This window comes from Chelonia mydas, chromosome 14 (assembly GCF_015237465.2).
Source record: "Chelonia mydas isolate rCheMyd1 chromosome 14, rCheMyd1.pri.v2, whole genome shotgun sequence".
NCBI classification, from domain to species: domain Eukaryota; kingdom Metazoa; phylum Chordata; order Testudines; family Cheloniidae; genus Chelonia; species Chelonia mydas.
This window is the reverse complement of record NC_051254.2, coordinates 20742559-20756435: the sequence shown is the minus strand read 5'-3', so window position 1 is coordinate 20756435 and position 13877 is coordinate 20742559.

The following is a 13877-nucleotide window of genomic DNA, read 5'->3' as shown; positions in this document are numbered from 1 at the left end:
TTTGGCTAGATCGACAATGACATTAACTTTCTCTCTGCTGGACCAAGAGAAACCAAAGAGCCTCTAGAGCAAAGCTTGAGCCTTGTGACTTCTTTGCTCTTATAGTAATGGGCCGAATTCTTGCCTACTGTAACTCCATTGACTTTGCAAATGTATTGGGTGCCTAAGTGTCAGGTTTAGGCACTTGTCCTCAGCATCTCCCACTGGCTAGCTCAGTGGCTCCCCACCTAATGTGCTAGCTTTTGTGGAGCACAGTCTCAGGCACCTAGCTCTTCACATTCATTGTACCGAGAGCCTGGCCACCCAACTCTGCTTTGTGGATCCCAGTGCTGTTTCTGTGATTTTCTAGGTGCTTAAAAGTTAGCCACTGTGATGCTCAGCATTGAAACACCTTTGGGGGCCCCAGCCTAGACTATTGGCCAGTTTCTGGTGTCAATTATTCCAGTGTAAATCTAGGGTAACTCCATTGATTGAAACTGAATTACTGCTTATTTACTCTGGTGCAACTGAGATCAGAATTGGGGTAGCTTTGAAAATAGAAGATGACATTTTAGGGCAGAATAATTGATAGTCCGCTTCTCCTTCACTTAACCGCCAAGACCAGAATAGCCATCTAGAGGTGCATTGGGGACTAGTGGATAGGGTACTGGCACGGCAGTTAGGAGAGCTGCATTTTATTCCTACTTCTACCACCACTAGCCTGCTGTGTGATCTAGGGCAAGTCACTTTCCTTCTGTTTCCCCTCCCACGCTTTGTCTGTCTTGTCCTATTTAGATTGGAAACTCTTTGGAGCTACTTTGGGCAATGCATATGTCACCTTCTTGGTGTGGTGCTCTGTTCCCCTCTAGTGGTGGCTAAGCCACAGGTATGGACTAGTCTGCTACAGCCTTGGCTAACACAGTCAGGAATTTTGGCTCATGCGGCAGAAGACACAATGCTGGACACAACATCAAAGCAGACCCTGCCCCAGGAGCACTTTCCTTGATGACTTTCTGATCCCCACTAATTCACCCCAGTACAGAAAAGAAAAGGGAGCTCTAACTGGAATCCAAAGGGCTTGCCTTGCAGCTTTTCTCCCTCTTCCCTGCATTTACCAGCATGCATTTTTAAATGAAATTGAGCACGTTTTTGAACACTTCCTCCCGAGCAAGTTTGATTCTTCACTCACTTGCTACGACGTCACAGCTAACCGTGACCATGTTATCAAGAGCAGAAGCAAACCCAGCCTGCATCAGTGGAGTAACCTTGCAGGACTACCTGGCTCCTATCACTGCAGTAGCGGAGCACCTCTCAATCTTTATCTTCACAACATCCCTGAGAGGTGGGCTAGTGCTATGGTCTCCATTTTACAGGGCCAGAACAGGGGCACAGAGAGGCTAAGTGATTTGCCCAAGCTCACACAGGAAGCCTGTGGCAGAGCAGGGACTTGACACAGGTGCTAGGCTAGTACCCTAACCACTGGACCATCCGGCCTCACTCCTAGTGATTACAGATCAGCTCCTCCCAATAACCACACACAGCCCCCCACATCCAGTCCCCTTGCCTTGCCTTAGTAGAGCAGAAAGGCAAATATATAGAAGGAGAAGCTGGAAGAGAAGAGAACACTGTTTCCATTAAGATCTTCTGTAGTCCAGCCCCCTGCTCCCCATTATTTCTCTCCCCTCTCCTTCTTCCACAGGCTTGGTGCGCTAGGGAGGTGTTTTTCAACATAACCATCCATAGCGTCAGCACCGTGGAGAAGAGATTCCTTTAAAGGCAGGGACCAGCGAGTGGCTGAGAAGAACATGGTGTGATTGGTATTTCCAAAGGTGACTCCAGAGACAATGCCTCTCAGAGGCAATGCTGCTGCTTCCACTGGAGCATCTGGTATGGACAGTGACAAGCTGCCTGTCATGTCAACTGGAGATGAGAGGCTGTAAAGTCAAAAGGAATCTTCTGTACGCCAGCTCCCCAGCATAAAAGCAGCAGATCAAAGCCCCAGCTCTCCTCATGGGCAGAGAGGCTGCCTGGGTTTGACAGTAATTTATTGTTGGATGTTTTCCGTTTTTTTACATTACAGTCGGAGATGTTTGTCTTTGAGTCTGTTTGGCTAGATCGACAATGACATTAACTTTCTCTCTGCTGGACCAAGAGAAACCAAAGAGCCTCTAGAGCAAAGCTTGAGCCTTGTGACTTCTTTGCTCTTATAGTAATGGGCTGAATTCTTGCCTACTGTAACTCCATTGACTTTGCAAATGTATTGGACCCCTCAGAGCAGATCCCTAGCTTGTGTAGATCCAGAGAGCTCCATGGAATTCATGGAGCTATGCCAATTTACATCAGCTAAAGATCTAGTCTAAGGTTTATCTTGGTCAAGAGGGTGTATTTTAATCATGGCTGGACCAGGGATTGGAAATTCTAAGGGAATCCAGCATCATAGACGGCACTGCAGAGCAGGTCAATACAATTGGTCTCCCTGCCACTCAGATTAGACATTTGATGCACTTGATCCAATTAATGGAAAATCTCCAGCTGGCTTCAGTGGAGGCTGAATTGGCCCTAATTGCTTGAGAACTGTTTTCCAGGTATGTTTTGTTCTATACCAATTGCAGTGAGTTTAATCCACCTTCTTCCAGGTCATTTCAATGTAACTTTGTCATGACTGACTTGACCCTTGATATGTCCCATTGCTTACACCATAAGACCCTACTCTCTTGGCCCCGCAGCCCAGAATTCTAACACTTACTACAGTGTTACTTCTCTGGGGTTTTACCCTGACTTCACAAATTATCCATGGACTTGATTTGGATGCACAAGCCTACTTGGGGGGAACTGCATGAGCTGAGCGATTAGCAACAGGCTAGTGTCTTTCACCTGTAGGTCACCAGTTGAAATCTGGTTGTTTGGTGGCCTATATGAAAAAGATTGGTGGTCTCGTTCCATTTCCCAGAGGATGTGTCCATCCCACAAAACCACTACTAGTAATGGACTTCTTTGTGGCAGCCTCAGAAGAGACCAAGGATTTAATGGATAGAGAAATTAACATACCTACCCAATCATCCAGTAGAGTACCTTGGCAGGACAGCATGTGGGAGATGTGTACAGCGCTCCTGTCCATGCTGTCCCTGTTCTGCAGACAAAGACTTCGCTCAGCCTGGATTTCAGAAGCACTACATTCAGGTAATTTGAATGAAAGAGATTCGTGAACCTGCAACACCTGAGTAAACTGAAACACTCCTCCCCGGGACAGATATCCAGTTCATGTCAATGGGCTGAGTTCCAGTGGGCCACAGCCGTTGCCACAAACTGCGGATCTGGCGTCTAGCTTCTAAGTTCCCCCCAGCACTAATCAAGCTCTCTCCATTCTAGCCTCATAAGTAGATTTTCCTCTCCCACGAAAATTTGAGATTTTGAATTTTTTTCCTATTCTGCATTGGAATGAAATCAAAACTTTTTTTTTTTTTGGCGGGGGGGGGGGACTGAGAGAGAGAGAGATGCACTTCCAGATTCCAGTCCCTTTTCTGTCTGATTCAGCCCAGGGACAAGGTCTTACACAGTCCAGGTGATCACCCTAATCACCAGCCTATTGGCTAGAATGGCATAGGTTGCTCATTCTCCACTGTGGAAGCTGTTTCACTTGGTATAAATAATTAAATATTCAGCAGACCAGCAAGAGGTGATTCTATAGCCCAGTGCTTAGGGCAGCCACCTAGACTGTAGAAGATGCAGGGTGAATGCCTGGCTGATACCTAGACAGAGCAGGGACTTGAAAAGATGTGTCTCACTTCCCAGGTAAGTCCCTTGGCCTTTCTGGGGTAGGTCTCTGTCCAGAAATCAATTTGTGGACCTGAAAAACTACAATGTTCTCATGAAAAATTCCTGTCCCTCTCTACTCATATGTCAAAATGCACTTGACTGACTGCTGTAGAAAGGGGTGGGGCTGGGGCGAAACAATGATCTCAACAAAAGGCTGTTCTTAATCCAGGACAGGTGGCATTCACCCTTGTGCACAGGGTCCAGCACAAGGCCTAGCCAACAGGTAGGTGTTATTTTGAGGGCTTGAGGGCCACTTAAGAGATGCATAGGTCTGTGCCAAGAGGGGTCGGCCCATGGATAGATTCCTTCACTGGGGAACACCCATAAACACCTTACTAGTGTCAATGCAAAATATGTGTAAAGGATTCTTCAAATAAACCACTGACACTAACAACCAGTGAGTGAACGTCAGAAGGTCCAGAGACAGGGCTTGGATGCTCCTCCACATGCCAGAGTAGACTGAGGCTTGGAAGGATTCTGCTGGGATAAGGTGGTAGCAAGTTTGCCTGAGGGAGGTGGGAGCAGTGCAAAGTGGCTGCTATTTCCCTTCCTCAGGAAGCCCTGTTGTTGGCCTTCAGAGCTCCAAGAGTGAGCGGATTCAGCGCATCCTATGTCAGGCTTAAAATAAAGTGCAAAATTCTTTAGCCGTGAGGGTGATTAACCATTGGGACAATTTACCAAGGACATGGTGGGTTCTCCATCGCTGGATGGCTTTTGGAAAGAGTTGCTGAGTTCAAATGGCAGTTTTGGGCTTGATGTGGAAAAGATTGTGTTAGGTTCTCTGGCCTGTGTCATGAAGGAGGTCAGACTAGAAGGTCCTTTCTGGGAATTCCCAATGCAGCTTCTGCCTGTTTCTATGCAGCCCCAAGGGGCCTTACTGAAAAAAAAAAAAGCTTTTCAAGCCTGGTAAAAATCACAGGTGTACATAGCTATGTGATTGGTAAGACCTGATGTAAAGAGCTGCTAGAGGAACCCATGTGTCGTACACAACAAATATTTTGTTCCTACAAAACCCAGGATCTATGCTATTTTTTCTCAAGCATCATCTACTGGCACCTGGTCTATTAACTATTTAGAGCGCTACAATAATAGTAACTATGATGGTGTTTTCTATGAATAAGATATTTAAGAGACAGAGTAGGTCTCCATGGCTCTTTGTGGGGCACTGCCTCTGAGTTTGTTCCAGATGGCTACAGTTCTTTCTCATTCTTCAGCTCCTAGCGCAACCTGTGCTGTCCCCACACAAGGTCTCCTGTTGGCCTGGCTTAGGCAGTCCTGGACAGTGGTGCTATGTCATGTTACAGTGGTGCTGCCACTTCTGGACTTGCCAAAAACTGGAAGTTAAGCAGCATGAAAGTGACACATAACGTTCACCACAGTGATCCATATATTTCACACACTGCTGGCCCATTCCTACTTCAAAGCCTGGCCGTTTTCAGCTTGCCAATCAAAGGGATACTTAGTTGGGAATCTCTCTCTTTCTCTCTCTCCCTCCATCCGTCTGTGATTTCCAAAGGGTTACTGGAATTTCCTTCCCAGCTGACATCTCAGCCTGATGTTATTGTTTATCCATATTACCCTGCTTGTGTTTAAATATTGTAATGACTCTCATAATGTGTTTCCAGCTGCTTACCACCCTGGGTAGCTGGTTATTAAAAATAAACTTGTGTAAACATGACATTTCTCTTGCATAGCTCAGTCAATTCGCCTGCATGCTCATGCTAAGAGATCACAAAGCTCTGTTTGTCACATCATTGGTCATTCCTACAGGAATGGCTGCAATGCCACCAGCGGAGGATTATAACCTATTAGTGTGGCTGGCTTGCAGACAATGCAGGAGGGAGGGTGAAGAGGAAGGTAATACACTAGAGGACCCTTTGTGTACAGATATTTCCTTTGTATCGGTTTGAGGGACATGTTTTCTTTCCCCGCAGGTACATCACGCTTGATTTGATGTATTTTATCAGTTACTCTGCTGCCTTGTGAACTTAAAAGTTCTTTGGGTGGGTGGCTGGGGTGGGGGAAGATTAATTAAAGCGTGATCAGACTGGTTATTCCCCAGGGAAGAATTGTGTGTGCCATGTTATGTTTTGGTTTTTCAGTGTCCATGCGGTTCGGTGTCAATGTCAGAAAAGGCAAAATGGAAGGAGTGCACCTGGCACTTGGAGCAGAAGGTGGGGAGATTTGGGATAGATGGAGCTGTACAGCAATAGATCATTACTCAGGAAAGGTCAATTATGAAGAAATATTGATTTCTGATGGTCGATCTGGTTACACAGCAGTAAAGTGTTACATTGAAAGCCCGGCCACTCATGTCTTTGGATTGGGGATCCAAGGAGAATGTGTGTTTTTTTTTAAAAAAGAAAAGAAAATGGAGAAAGTACTTCCAAAAACATTAACCATCTTGAGTAAGTTGATTTCACCAGGGCTGAGTGAAGAGCGTGGGTGGTTAATATCCATTTAAGACAGCTAACCAACTTGACAGTATCACTTTAGGCCCAGCATTTATAATCTAGCTGGAGGAATCTCCTGATGTGTCGCGAGAAGATATTTATTCACAGAGGGCCCAATCCACTACCTGTTGAAATCCACTGGGCTCCACCCACTGATTTCACTGGGCATTAGATCTGGCCTATGATGTCTTCTGGAACTGGTTGAAGTTTTGTGAATTTAGAAGTGTTGATGCAATTTCGAATTTCCAAAATGTCAAGGAAACATTTATGTTTTACCCTCCCTGTTTCCCAGCCAGTTCTGTTGTCTTTCATGTACAAGGGTCACAAAATGACATAATAATTGGGGACCAATCTGAAAATTTAAACAAAACCCAAGTAAGAGGGTGTTGCTCATTTGAAACTCGAAGAGCAATCTCACCCTGGAAACAGAACTAAGGACCATCCCAAATCTCTCCACCTTCTACTCCAAGTGCTAGGCGCACTGCTTCACTTTTGCCTCTAATATTAACACAGAGCAGCATGGACATTTAAAACCAAAACACAACATTGCACACACAATTCTCCCCTGGGGAGAAGATGAGAGCGAGAATGAACTGCATGTAACTGATGTTAGCCATGCCACTGAATATGTGACTGGAAGGTACTCATACTAAGGTGATGACTGTGGTATTAAAGCCTATATAATAAAATTGAGGCAGTATGGCCTAGTGATAGAGCAATAGTGTTCAGGAGACCTGGGTTTTATTTCTGGCTCTGCCACTGGCCTGCTGGGTGACCTTGGGCAAGTCACTTATCTCGGTGCCTCAGTTTCCCTCTCTGTAAAATGGGTATAATGATGCTGATCTCCTTTGTAGAGCGCCTTGAGATCTCCTGGTAAAAAGTGCTAGATATGATTAGAATAGAAAAGGGGAGTGAGGCCCAGGAGATTTGAGTGACAGACTCTTCACGGATGTCCAGTGGGTAAGGCACAGACATACATGTTACTGGCTGCTGCCAGCGGGCACTGTGAGGCAAGTAAAGGATGCAGCTCACTGTGCCCCATCTCCAAGTCAGTTTGAACTGTAGTGAGTTTTTGCAGCAAGTGGACCAGCTGGCCATGTGCCCCTCATGCCTCTCTCTCCCCCTCTGCATTAGGCTTGTGCAGAGATCTCCAAAGCAGAAGGAGAAGGGGGTAGGGGCATATAGGGGTCTGGAATCCCCCTGTGTGGGATCATCATTATTGTGTCTACCAGTGCATCTTGAATTTTACCTGGCAAATTGGGAGCAAGGACGGAACATAGAGTACGACATAATATAAACACATCACCAATCTGGTTAGTATCAGTGAGACCAGAGAGAATAACTAGGGCAACGACAAATCTAGGGAGCCTTTATGAAGGGCCCAATTCTGAAAGTTGTCCCTGGTGGTGCTGGAACAGATGTGACTATAAAGAGGTTTGTGAACATGGCTGCACTGGAGTGCAAGATAGAATTGGTGAAATGCTCTCAAGGAATTCTTCCCACTAGTTCTAATGATGAGACATTCCTTAGGTTTACGTGAGAAAAATCCACCCCAGCCCTCAGGTGCCTTTAGGGTAGGTAGGCTGGGGTTTTGAATGGAACTCAAAAGGAACTACCACTAGGAGCTACCAGATCCCAATGAATTTCAAAGAGAGTTGGGCACCTAACTCATTTAGGCTCCTTTGAAAACCCCAGCCACAGTGAGAAGCATTGTGGGCCAACTCCATGCCCGGGGTAACCCCCTGGAGTCACAGGAGTTAAACACCAAGCTGAAATTTGGCCCTGTGTGTTTTCAAAATGGCAATGCTGACTTTCCCTTTGTTTTTTGTATTGCTTTGCTCACATAACATTCTAGATCTCCTGCAAGAGATCCGTAAAACAGCCAATATTACCAGTCCTCAAGATTGGCTTTATAGTTCTCCCCTTCGCTGTGCAAACCTAACTGCTTATAACATGTATTTTGCATTGTGCTCAGCTGCATTAAAAGGCTACTGGGGTTTATTTTTAGGTTTTTCTCTCTACACTGAATTACCTAGCTTGTAACAGTCAAGGTTTTGTTTTGTCACCTCAAGGCCTAATCATAGTGGGATTTGCTGACATTCAGAGTCAGCAAATATATCTACAGACATCAGCTCTGTAGAAATGCTTTCAACTGACAAGCAGTGCATAAAGGGAAAGGAACGAAGGAGAGTTCCCAACTGGTGCAAATGTTAAGAGAGGCATAATTATCCCACGTCAACATCCTAATTCCCAGCACTTTGATCAGAATGCTTTGAATTGTGAATATGGCAAAAAAGTGTCATCTATCAGTTTTAATGAAAGGGATCTTTGCCCACAGAATGCCATGCGGTAAGTAGGAGAGGCCTGAAGTCATTTTCCGAATGGCCCCGGGAGACTGAATATTCCTTCAAAGCAGGTGATGTCGTCAAAGGGACCACAGGAGGAGTGCGTGGAGCGCCTCCCTCCAGAGCAGACACGCTGATCCTGCATGTGCTGAAATGCGTCTCTGGTAGCAAAGCACTTGTGCACATGTTTACCTTTGAGCAGGCATTTCAGGGCCATTGCCACCATCTGGTGCTTTGCTGAATAGGGCTCGTCTGCTCAACTGGGGCCAGGGAGCACCAAGCTGCCGGGAAACAATGTACCATGTTAGCCCAGCAGAGGGGTGGATGGAATATTTGCAACCAAACCCTTAGTGTTGTGAGGTTTTTCTGTATTTTACTTGGATTGTCAGCTTTTTGGGGCAGGGCCCATCCTTTGATTCTATGTTGGTTCCAGCACCTAGAGTACTGGGGTCCTAGTCCGTGACTGGCGATCCTAGGTGCTAGTGCACTATAAATAATACTTTTGTTTCAGCCTTGGGAATTGGGTTCACTGTCATGAAACCACATCTATGTATCCTGAGATCATCAGGGCTTTAGGGGCCTCAGTTCATGATTTTTTAATGGGCAATCTCCTCTCTGGGATCTCTGGGAGAGGGAACTGAGGCACAGAGACACTAAGCGATTTGCTCAAGATGGAGGAGCAGGGAGTTGAACCTGGATCTCCCACATCCCAGGCCAACCACAAGGCATCCGTCCTCCCTACTTTCATGAAACACAGTGATATTTCAGTTCTTCTGCCTTTAAAAAAACAAGAATAGGGCCATTTTTGAGCAAAAGCATCAGTCGTGTAGCCTAGTGCCTAGAGCACTAGGCCATGATTCAGGAGACCTGGGTTCTATGCCCAGCTCTACCATTGGCCTGGTGGGTGACCTTGGGCAAGTCACTTCCCTGCTCTGTGACTCAGTTTCCTCATCTGTAAAATGGGGATAATGCTACTGACCTCCTTTGTAAAGTGCTTTGAGATCTACTGATAACAAGCGCTATCTAAGGGTATGTCTTCACTACCCGCTGGATCGGCGGGCAGCGATTGATCCCCGAGCGCTCTCCCATCGACTCCTGTACTCCAGCACCGCGAGAGGCGCCGGCAGAGTTGACGGGGGAGCGGCAGCAGTCGACGCACCGCAGTGGAGACGCCACAGTAAGTCTATCTAAGTACGTCGCCTTCAACTACGTTATTCACGTAGCTGACATTGCGTAACCTAGATCGATCCCCCCCACCGCAGTGTAGACCAGGGCTAAGAGCTGCATATTATGATTTATCCATGTGCAGATACTTAAAAGATATCCAGCTGCAAAACTTTGGATGCTTTGAGACAATAAAATGGCAAAAATGTCATAAAAGGTTTTTTAAAAAGGCTGCAAAATGAGTCAGAATTTTCAGGGTTTTTTTTTTTTTTTTAAATCACATAAAATTCAGTGGAAAACATCTCTCTTCACACGCTGCTGGCCGTGAAGGCTGTAGTACAGGCTTTGCAGGCTGGCAGAGAGGCCTCTGCAATACCATGGGCAAGGCGCTGGGGGAAGTATAGAGACAATGAGCTCAGCCCATCACAGAAGGGAATGCCAAGGTGTTGGCTGTGCAGGAACTAAACCAGCTGACCTTAGGGCTACAGTGAGGGGCTCTGAAAGGAGGCATACTCCAGATCCCGTGCATGCCAGGGGGTGGCGTTGGCTGCAAGGAGAGCTCTGAGGGGTAGGGCAGTTAAACAAAATGTTTCCATAGAGGGTAAGTAAAATAAATAGATAAGTAAGCTAGAGATAGGCGCAAACCAAAATCTGACAGCCAAACGCCTCTGAACGTTAGGGTTGTTTGAAATCTGAACCTGGATCTGTATCAGAATTTTGCAGTGGACCAGCCCCAAAACCCAGCTCCGCACCCTTCTGAACTTGAGCAAGGCTAGAAAACCATTAACCCCGCCGTTAGAGCTGGGGACCAGGAAATTAATGAATTCATGTTTTCCTCCAAATACTTTATCTGCTCTAAAAATATCCCATAGAGCTGTATGGCAGGGTAACCGCCTCCTGAGTGCCCCCACATGGCAGGGGTTGGCTCTGGAGTACCCCTGCCTCAGTTTCCCCCCTTCTCAGGGCTCCCTGAGAATTTCCACGGCCTGGTTTGGCTGCTGCAGTGACTAGGCCCTCTGGTTAAGCCCTTAACAAAAGTCCACACCTTTCCAGGAGACAGAGGTCCTTAGTCCAAAGTCAAAGCAAACAAAATACAAAGTCTTTGCCTTAGTCTAAGACTGGGCCCAGACCCTCCTTCCCAAGGGGGGTATCATCTCTAATTCTGCCCGTAGTCTGTGCTAAGCTTTCAGCACCTCCTGGGCTCCTTTGGGTTGCCCCCTGTTATGCCTTGAGGAGGCTTTCCCAGGCCTGCTTTCTACCTGGAGTCTTCCACAGGCTTCTGCCTGCCTTGTGCTCTCATCCAGCTCCTCACAGTCTTTCTGCACCCATCGACCACCACCATCTCTCTCAGGCTCCAAGAGGTCACCTGACCCTCCGCTGGCTTCTCTGGGCCCCTGCAGACACCTTGACACAGGCTTCTCCAGGCATTTGCTGACATCTCATTTTCCCTGGACCCAGCCCTCTCCCTTATTTATCCCAGCAGGCCTAACTGAATCACATAACCCATCTTTTGACACGGCAAAGCTTTTGACACGGTCTCCCACAGTATTCTTGCCAGCAAGTTAAAGAAGTATGGGCTGGATGAATGGACTATAAGGTGGATAGAAAGCTGGCTAGATTGTCTGGCTCAACGGGTAGTGATCAATGGCTCCATGTCTAGTTGGCAGCCGGTATCAAGTGGAGTGCCCCAAGGGTCGGTCCTGGGGCCGGTTTTGTTCAATATCTTGTTATTTTGTTTTGTTCAATATCTTCATAAATGATCTGGAGGATGGTGTGGATTGCACCGTCAGCAAGTTTGCAGATGACATTAAACTGGGAGATGAGGTAGATACGCTGGAGGGTAGGGATAGGATACAGAGAGACCTAGACAAATTGGAGGATTGGGCCAAAAGAAATCTGATGAGGTTCAACAAGGACAAGTACAGAGTCCTGCACTTAGGACGGAAGAATCCAATGCACCGCTACAGACTAGGGACCGAATGGCTAGGCAGCAGTTCTGCAGAAAAGGACCTAGGGGTTACAGTGGACGAGAAGCTGGATATGAGTCAACAGTGTGCCCTTGTTGCCAAGAAGGCCAATGGCATTTTGGGATGTATAAGTAGGGGCATTGCCAGCAGATCGAGGAACGTGATCGTTCCCCTCTATTTGACACTGGTGAGGCCTCATCTGGAGTACTGTGTCCAGTTTTGGGCCCCATACTACAAGAAGGATGTAGAAAAATTGGAAAGAGTCCAGCGGAGGGTAACAAAAATGATTAGGGGACTGGAACACATGAGTTATGAGGAAAGGCTGAGGGACTGGGGATGTTTAGTCTATGGAAGAGAAGAATGAGGGGGGATTTGATAGCTGCTTTCAACTACCTGAAAGGGGGTTCCAAAGAGGATGGCTCTACACTGTTCTCAGTGGTAGCAGATGACAGAACAAGGAGTAATGGTCTCAAGTTGCAGTGGGGGAGATTTAGGTTGGATATTAGGAAAAACTTTTTCACTAGGAGGGTGGTGAAACACTGGAATGCGTTACCTAGGGAGGTGGTGGAATCTCCTTCCTTAGAAGTTTTTAAGGTCAGGCTTGACAAAGCCCTGGCTGGGATGATTTAATTGGGGATCGGTCCTGCTTTGAGCAGGGGGTTGGACTAGATGACCTCCTGAGGTCCCTTCCAACCCTGATATTCTATGATTCTATGATCTTCATTTTCCTCACCTGGGGAGGTGAGTTGAGAATGCCTTACATGGGACTGAGACCCATTTCCCATGAAAGGGCCAGCCACATTCTGACAAGCTGCTTTCTCCTATTACTGAAGTGGCCTGTAGCTTCCAAGATACAGTTCCTTCTTTTGCTTAGCAAGGATTTCCTTTTCTCAATATTTTCTAGTTGTCATAAATATAAAGGGAAGGGTAACCACCTTTCTGCATACAGTGCTATAAAATCCCTCCTGGCCAGAGGCAAAGTCCTTTTACCTGTAAAGGGTTAAGGAGCTAAGATAACCTCGCTGGCACCTGACCAAAATGACCAATGAGGAAACAAGATACTTTCAAAGATGGAGGGGGTGGGGGAAAACAAAGCGTCTGTCTGTGTGTGTGATGCTTTTGCTGGGAACAGAAAAGGAATGGAGTCTTAGAACTTAGTAAGTAATCTAGCTAGGAAGGTGTTAGATTTCTGTTTTGTTTAAATGGCTGGTAAATAAGTTGTGCTGAATGGAATGTATATTCTGTTTTTGTGTCTTTTTGTAATTTAAGGTTTTGCCTAGAGGGATTCTCTATGTTTTGAATCTGATTACTCTGTAAGGTATTTACCATCCTGATTTTACAGAGGTGATTCTTTTACTTTTTCTTGAATTAAAATTCTTCTTTTAAGATCCTGATTGCTTTTTCATTGTTGTTAAGATCTAAGGGTTTGGGTCTGTGTTCACCTATGCAAATTGGTGAGGATTTTTATCAAGCCTTCTCTAGGAAAGGGGGTATAGGGCTTGGGGGGGATATTTTGGGGGGAAGATGTCTCCAAGTGGGCTCTTTCCCTGTTCTTTGTTTAACATGCTTGGTGGTGGCAGCATAGGGTTCAAGGACAAGGCAAAGTTTGTACCTTGAGGAAGTTTTTAACTTAAGCTGGTAAGAATAAGCTTACGGGGTCTTTCATGGAGGTCCCCGCATCTGTACCCTAGAGTTCAGAGTGGGGAAGGAACCTTGATACTAGTCTTGAGAGGGGTTAGGGGTATATGCAGAGCAGTTCCCTTTCTTCAAGGTTGCCTTGGTGGTCATGTTTTGGAGGATCTCAGGCCAGATCCTCAGCTGGCCTAAAGCAGCATGGCCTGTGAGATCATGACAGCTGACACCTAACATGGTGTTAAACACAGATGGCCCTGCCTACGTTAACCGCAATATCGTGTTTAGCATCATGGTCAGTAAAACATGTTACTTAGCAAGTTTTCCCAATGTAGACATGGCCAAAGTGCTGTATACCACCTGGTACCCGCGGCAGCACCTGAGGGATGTTTAATCTGGCATACCAATTACATGAGCTGGCACAGATGCAGCTAATGGAGATTAAACCAACTTCTCCTTGCTGCTAGGGAAGCTCTTGATATTCCACTCTCATCGTGGGGTGTCTCTGGGCTTCCGCTGTA